The sequence below is a fragment of the Camelus dromedarius genome, chromosome 1, assembly GCF_036321535.1.
Source record: "Camelus dromedarius isolate mCamDro1 chromosome 1, mCamDro1.pat, whole genome shotgun sequence".
In the NCBI taxonomy this organism is placed as follows: domain Eukaryota; kingdom Metazoa; phylum Chordata; class Mammalia; order Artiodactyla; family Camelidae; genus Camelus; species Camelus dromedarius.
Genome location: NC_087436.1, coordinates 5455607 through 5463208, shown reverse-complemented (window position 1 = coordinate 5463208; position 7602 = coordinate 5455607). Strand labels below are relative to the sequence as shown.

General features: G+C 41.0%; 1 pseudogene; it reads left to right on the top strand.

Moving 5' to 3' along the window:
* Positions 1–1126: 1126 nt before the first annotated feature.
* Positions 1127–2005, top strand: LOC105101184 (leucine-rich repeat-containing protein 2-like; annotated as a pseudogene).
* Positions 2006–7602: the final 5597 nt, after the last annotated feature.

Sequence of the window (7602 nt, the reverse complement as noted above, 5' to 3'; positions counted from 1 at the left end):
TATTTGAAAATGTTTGCCCCTATATATAAAAACAGATTTAAAAAACAAAATTTCTTCTGTATAGCACAGGGAGCTATATTCAATATCTTGTAATAACCTTTAATGAAAAAGAATATGAAAACGAATGCATGTAAGTATCTGCATGACTGGGACATTGTGCTGACACCAAAATTGACACATTGTAACTGACTGTACTTCAATTAAAAAAAAAAATCAATCGTCCCAAATGAATACTTTTTCTCCCAAGACAAAATAATGAACTGCACTTTTGATAAAGCATTATTCTTGTGTCCAGTTTTTTTATTTATGAATTCCAATTAATTCAACTCAGTTTCCTATACTTTCTTCATAAATGATTGAAACCTAGGATCTGATTATTGCAAGTTTATGAAGGGGGAGGGTGTAGCTCAAAGATGGAGCACGTGCTTAGCATGCATGAGGTCCAGGGTTCAATCCCCAGTACCTCCATTAAAAAATAGTAAACAAACAAACAAACATAATGACCTCCCAAATAAATAAATAAATAAAATGTATTGAAAAACTTTTAAAAAGAAAAAAAATTTATGGAGATGGAAATGATAGGGAGTTAGAACAATTTCAGGCACAGTTTATTTTTAGTAAGAAAATTACTCATTAAGGCTGAAGAAATACCAGATAGTTCATTTTTATTCTATTTTCCTATTAATAACGTTTTTCTGATAATGTTCTGGGTATCTACTATAGGTCAAACACTGTGTAGGCAACTGAAATATAAAAACTCGTAAGAAATAGTGTCTATACTACAGCGATCCAAGTAAGGGAAACAGACATATTTATAAACTATGGGTAAGTGTCACCACACAGGTGAGTAAGGACACCCTGAGATCGCACAGCCCAGACTCGGGGAATCATGAAGTTTTCCCAAAGAAGATATTGGATGGAGTCCTGTAAAATAATTAGAAGTATACAGGATGAAAGTCCTTCGGGTGCAGATGTTTTTTCTAAACAGACAAACCGGGATGTACGCAGGCATGCGAACCGACTGTAAGCCCAGTACGTAAGTATTCAGAACTACAGGATGGCCGGAGCATCCTCAGAAGATGTAAGAAGATGAAGCCCGAGGGGTCCACCTGGCGTCTCTGGGCAGATGACGGAGGCAACCGCGGCTTCTGCTGCACATTTTAGGATAAAGGAAGTGTGGAACTTCGTGGCCAAGGAAAGGAGGAAAGGCACCCCCCAGGCTGCGTACTGCAAGAATGGCTTCGTAGACACCAGCGGGAGGCTTCTGGATAAGATTGAAAGGAACTCTCTCACAAGACAGTTCGCTTTCCAAGAAGAGAGGCAAACCCAGAAGTGAGTTCGTGTTTGAACTTTCGAGGGAGCACTGGAAGGCTGCTTGAAGAACATGAAGGAACCCAACGTGAGTTTCAACCATCTGAAGAGCATTCCTCCAGAACTGGGAGACGGTGAAGACTTAGAGAAACTGGATTGTTCTGGAAATCTAGGGTTAACCGAGCTCCCCTTTGAGTTAAGTAATTTGAAGCAGGTTTCCTTCCTAGACGTCTCAGCAAACCAGCTCTCCAGCATCCCGACCTGTGTCCCGCGGATGTCTAATTTGCGATGGTTGGACATCAGCAACAATAACCTGAATGACCTGCCGCAAGACATCGACAGGCTAGAGGAAATGCAGGTCTTCCTCCTGTATAAGAGCAGGATGACCACCTTCCGCACCCCTGCTTAACCTAAAGAAGCTCGCTCTGTTAGTCAACCGCGGGGACCGCTTGTGGAGCTCCTGATGGCCCTTTGTGGCCCATCCACACCTTTAAAATTCGTAAGCCTTATGGACAATCCCACTGAGAATACCCAATGTCAAGATGGTGATGCAGTGATAGAAAGTGGACGAGATCGCCAGCATTTTGATAATGAATTTATGAAAGCCTGTCTTGAAGATCTTATAGAAAGAGAATCTGTTCCCAGCTATACCGCCAAAGTATCTTTCAGCCTTCAGCTTTGATACCATCCAGCAGAAGACTGCTGAATCTTCCTGCCCTGAGAGGCTGTAAATCTTCATGTTGTGGGTCATGCCAGAGAGGGATAATAGCTTGTGCTTAAGGGCAAAGTCTAGAAACCACGGTCATAGGAAAAATGATTTTCACATTCAAGTATGTGAATACCTCTTTCTATTAACTGGAGAGTGAATTGATAAATGGGTTTATATATTGATATTTAAAAGTTTATTTGCATACACCGTTTCTAAATAATATACATTTAGTATTTTAGAAAATGTGTTATTTTTTAAAATTGTCACTTAAAGACCAAATTTTGAAGTTGATTGCATTGTTTTCAGGAATCCAGGGAGAAAGGGGCTGTGAAAAGAATACTGATATTGGACTAGTCAGATGCAAGCTTATTTTTAAAGAGTTTAACACATTTCTGTCTTTTGACTGGGAACAGCTTTCCTTGGGTTTGTTACACAAATTGCTATTTTCATATATTTTAAGTTATATTTTACAAGGGGTAGGCACTCAGGAAAGGCTTTTAGGTGTATAATCTGGCCTTGAAGGTAGAAGGAAGGGCCGGATTCTCTGCCCAGGCGCTGGGCTCAGATGGCGCGCTGGTGGCCCGAGCGGAGGAAGTATGGGCCTAGCTGGTCACGGGAAGCCTTGCGCGCCCTGCGTGGACGGTCAGGCTGCCCTGCGTGGGCACCGTGGGCGCCCCTCAGAGAAAGGAGCAGAGGTGGTGCTGCCAGGGCCCCATCCTCCAAGGAGGCCGTGTAAGGTAGCGGGAGTGGCTAGTCCACGCTGACATGGCGCCCCTAGCAAGGCTTTGCCGCAGGAGAACTCTGCCCCGGCCAAGATGCTGCGGCCCAGAGGGAGCTCATAAGACTGGGTTTACGTTTGGTAAAGAAGGGATTCATTACAGGGCTTTGGACTTTTCCACTGTGTTGTATGAATTGGAGAAATTATAAAAATATGGATTTTTATACTATTTTCTTGGGCTGAAATAATCAAGATTGTCCATCTGCTGAAGTTTGTTTAAACAAGTAGCATTTGTGATGGAGAAGGAAAAAAATACATATATTCACATAGTTATATACGAGTCAGCTCCCATATTGTCCAGCCAAGTGCTGTCTGATGGAACTTCCTACAGTGACAGAAATGTTCCACATCTATGCTGTCCAATTTGGGAACCACCAGATGCATGTGCTTATTGAGCAATGCCTGGTATGACTGAAGAAGAATTTTTAATTACATTTAAATTTAAGTAGCCAAAGGTAGCTTTCATATTGGGTAGCACAGATCTAGCCAGTTGGGTTTTTTGGAAGTTAATCTGCGCTAGAAATGAAGGGTGATTTTTGTTTCATTTCTATTTTCTTATCTGAAGAACTAGCCTAGCCGACCCCAAGAGGGGTTAATATTGACAACCAATATTTTGCCTTGATTGGCTTAATCATAATTCTAAATATATCATCCTCAATAGACATAAAATAAGCAGAACATTTTAAAACACGGTGATGCTTCAGTAGAGCGCTGCTTCAACTTGACCTGCTTTTCGGAGTTAGTTTTTAAGAGATAAATCAAGTAACAAAATGAGAAATCACTTTAATTGAACCTCAATTGTATTTTTCTTTTTAACACGTTTAAAATATTTACGTTTAGTTATACTACATGAGTGAATTTGGAATTTTATTTCATGCCAAGGTATATGTCACATACAGCCAAATGGAAATATCTGAAAAGGGGGGAAATAAGGGCTTTCACATAAATTGGCTGTCCATAAGTCATGTAAAATTTCAACAAAACCAATCTTTTGTGCAAAAAAAAAAAAAAAAAAAGATAAAGCCAGAGAGTTATGGCTTTAACTTAGTTTAAGCGCAGGTTATGAAGAACATTGAACCACCGGCTTAAGGTCTATTTTCATTTTATTTTGAAGACGATCAGAGTCATTGAAGATTTTAAGTAGGAGATAAAACCACGACCAGATTTACATTTAAGAAGTATGGTTAGCAAGAGAACATGTTGATTTTGAACTGTTTCCAAACATGAAAGAATGTCGTTAAAATAGATGAAGCAAACAACATAATGAATTCACACTGAGAGTAAATCTCTTTCAAAGCAACAGATTGTGATCCCAAAATAGCACACCTTTGTCATTTCACTTTTGTGCTATGTTAATTCTTTCAGGTAATTTTCTTGAAATAGCTATAAAACTGAAGCAAGAAATTATTTATGGCATTTTCTTCTTTAAATTACATCTCTCCATTAACAAATTCTGTACAAAACTTGACCGTCAACCAGTCTTTATCCACAATTGATAACTGGTTCTGTCCCAAGTTAGGTAATTTTGTACCTAAATTTGTTTTAAATAAAAACGGTACTGGCATTAATGGAACATGAGCTGAATACACACACACACACACACACACACACACGTGTGTGTGTTTATATAACTGAGTCACTTTGCTGTGAACCTGAAACTAACATAATACTGTAAATCAAATTTAAAACCTGGTGCTGGCACAAAACAGCTGCTCTACCTCTGATCAGTGTTATTCAGGAACTTCCACCTGTTCTGCAGGAACTGTAACCTGGGATGGCTGAGCCTCCGGCAGACCTGGTGCCGGAGCTGGAGCGGAAGGCAAGCCCATGCCCGCATTCTGGCACCTTGCTTTCTGGCGTTGGGAATATTTAAAGACAAAGAAGAAGGACACCTGTATCTCAGGCTGAATTTGGGGCTCCCCTCGGAAATCTTTTCCACGAGATTTATGAATTAAAGATTTGGTCTTCCTAAGTTTTGGAGAATTATCTAATACAAATGGATCAGCATTCCTAGCTATTTAATGTAAATCTCTGTCTATGGCTTTAGGAAATTTTCCAGATGAATCATACATCTGAGTTTGAAAAGATGCATTGTCTTTTTTTCTAACAGAGAATATAATGATATGTATTTAGGAGGACAAACATATAGAAACAGGTAAATACGGTACTTGAGACTTGAGCCTATGCCCCTTGAAAAATTATGGGGTTTTTGTTTGTCTTTTAGTGTGTTTTTAAAGGAAATATAGGAATTCCAGGAATAATTCTTACTTTATTGGCATTCCATTTTGGTTAGTATAATTCCTAGGGAAAAATCTGGGCGATTGATTGGGTTAATTGTTTCCATTTGAAAACCAAGACAAAAGAGGTCTCATCCAGATGGCAAATCATGTACAGTGTTACTGACGGAATCACTCAAAGCAGAAGAGGTTTTATTAGACTCGCAGAAAGAGTATGTTTCAGATTTTACAATAGGTGGCATTTAGGGCCGTTTCACTGGTTTCATTAAGAACCCTTAAGTGTTGCTTTCAATAAATTTGTGGCTCTAAATGGGAATTGATCAGGAAGATGAGAAAAGCCAAGAAGGAGGACATGTGTTCAACCTGAAGGAAGTCCAAAGAAACTGGAATGTCAACATGTGAATAAAGCCCAGCAAATTTATGCAATTCCCATTGGGTTTTTTTTCTCCCATTGTTTTTGAAGCAATATTTTTTATCATCGCCACATTGACAAGTAGGCCAAGATATAGTTCAAGAAATAGGCCTCTTCATTTTCACAGTTTATCAGGAGAATATTATTTTGTGAATAAGCAGAGCAGTCTGGATTTGAGAACTTGACTTTGGCCAAAAGCGAAGTAATAATTGAAGAGTTTTTCTAATACATAGATATATTTCTTTAGTTCATACAAATGTGAGGATCCCTTTTACTTATAAGGGATGAAATATTAAAATTTCTTCAGCGTTCTCCAAGCCCACATTGCTGTATTTAAATGGACTCAAAAAGGTAGAGCTCCATGTTAGAGCATGTGCTTAGCATGCGTGAGGTCCTGGGTTCAATCCACAATGCCTACATTAAAATAAATAAGTAAATAAATAAACCTAATTCCTCCCCCCAAAAGAAATAAGTTAAAAAAGAAAGGCGTCAATATAAAAGAGTTGCTTTGTCTAATTTTTGTTATTGAAGAAGATGGAAAAAAATTAATAACCAGCAGCACTTTGTGATTGCAGCTCGGAGCAAAGCATAAAGCTCTTATCTGTAGTGTCCCCTAAAAAGAGGACTGGCCAGGGGACAGGAAGTCAGGAGAAGTGCCTCTTAAACTTGTGTCTTCTAAATAGAGGCACTCAACCCGCAGGTCAGGCTGCCAGTCCATGGGCTCCTGCCAACTGGTGACAGAATTCATTTCTAACCTCTCACCACCTGGGTAAGACATTTACCAGCTAGGAGTAGGGAAATAAAAAATGAATTCCTAAAATAATACAAGAAGATACTTCAAACAGAAACTAGCAGAGAACAAAAAAAAAAAGCGTAAAAGATTTTAAGGCAGCAACAACATGATTTTGATATATTAAGAAAAGTTTAATAAAGGAAATTAAAAATGGATGGCTAACGACGAACCTTTAATTCAGGAAATTGAAAGTCAGAATCCTCACAATACAAAACAATGATGCTATGGAAGTTACAGGCTGAATTTCCTATTCAGAGACAATAGTACCAGAATATCTTACGCTACAAAACTCTATTTCTTGGGACATAAATTTCCTATGGGCTATTAGTTAGGAAATTATTTTATAGATGGGAATAATAAGTTCCAAGGAAGTAATGTGCCCCAGATTACATACCCAAGAAATGCAGTATTATAAGGATTGTCAGTTTGGAAACACACACACACGCACACATGCACGCACATTACCTGACCTAGATTACAGTCGAGAAACCTGAAGACAGGAGGGCGTCGCCTACGTGATGGGCCCCTGGATCTTTGTGGATCTGACTCCCCACTTCGGGCACATGGGTCTTATCAAGGCTTCCAATTCGCTAGCCACTTTGGCTCATCCGGTCCAATTAGCATCATGGCATGAATACCGTGGATCCATGTGATGTTCTGTGGGTCATTCTGAGGACACAGGTCTCCTGGGACCACATCTGGACAGTGCAAGAGGGCGAACACAGCCCTGGGGCAAAGCTGTAAAGGGCTGGAAATGTCTGGTCTGTTCCAAGTCCATGTCAGCTGTCCACAATCCTCTCTTCCAACTAGAATGGAAAAGAACAGGTCCCTCAAGTCCCCGGCCGTACAGCACGTACCTTTGATTCTACTTGAGCAGGGACAGTCACCGCTGGCCCGCAGCTGCAGCTTGGATGCCGCCTGGGTGGACGTGTCAGGAGTCAGCTTCCTCCTGCGGCCAAGCGGCAGGTGGGCCAGCTCTGAGTCGCGTGTCAGCATCTGCTTTTTTGAACACTCCTGGCAGGAGCCACTGCGACTTGGCTTCCCGCTTGAAGCCGAGTCTGCGATGAAGATGGCTTTGCCAGACTTTTGTTCAAGGGTGCTCAGGGGAACCCACAGCTGGAGGAGAGAGACGGGAAATGGGGCTGGACAAGAGAGAAGCTGAGGTGTGATGATGTCCCAGCGAAATCTTCCCTCTTTGGACTCTGGTCTCTGGACTCTGCAGAGAGGTCTGGAGCAGGGATGGCCTTTCAGAGTTGTCCCCGGTGGGGGAGAGGGGCTGGGCCAATGGGCCCCAGGGTGCAAGCCAACCCCAGAGGCAGCTGTGACCGTGAGTGGGCCAGTCTCCTCCAGCCACAGCAATCC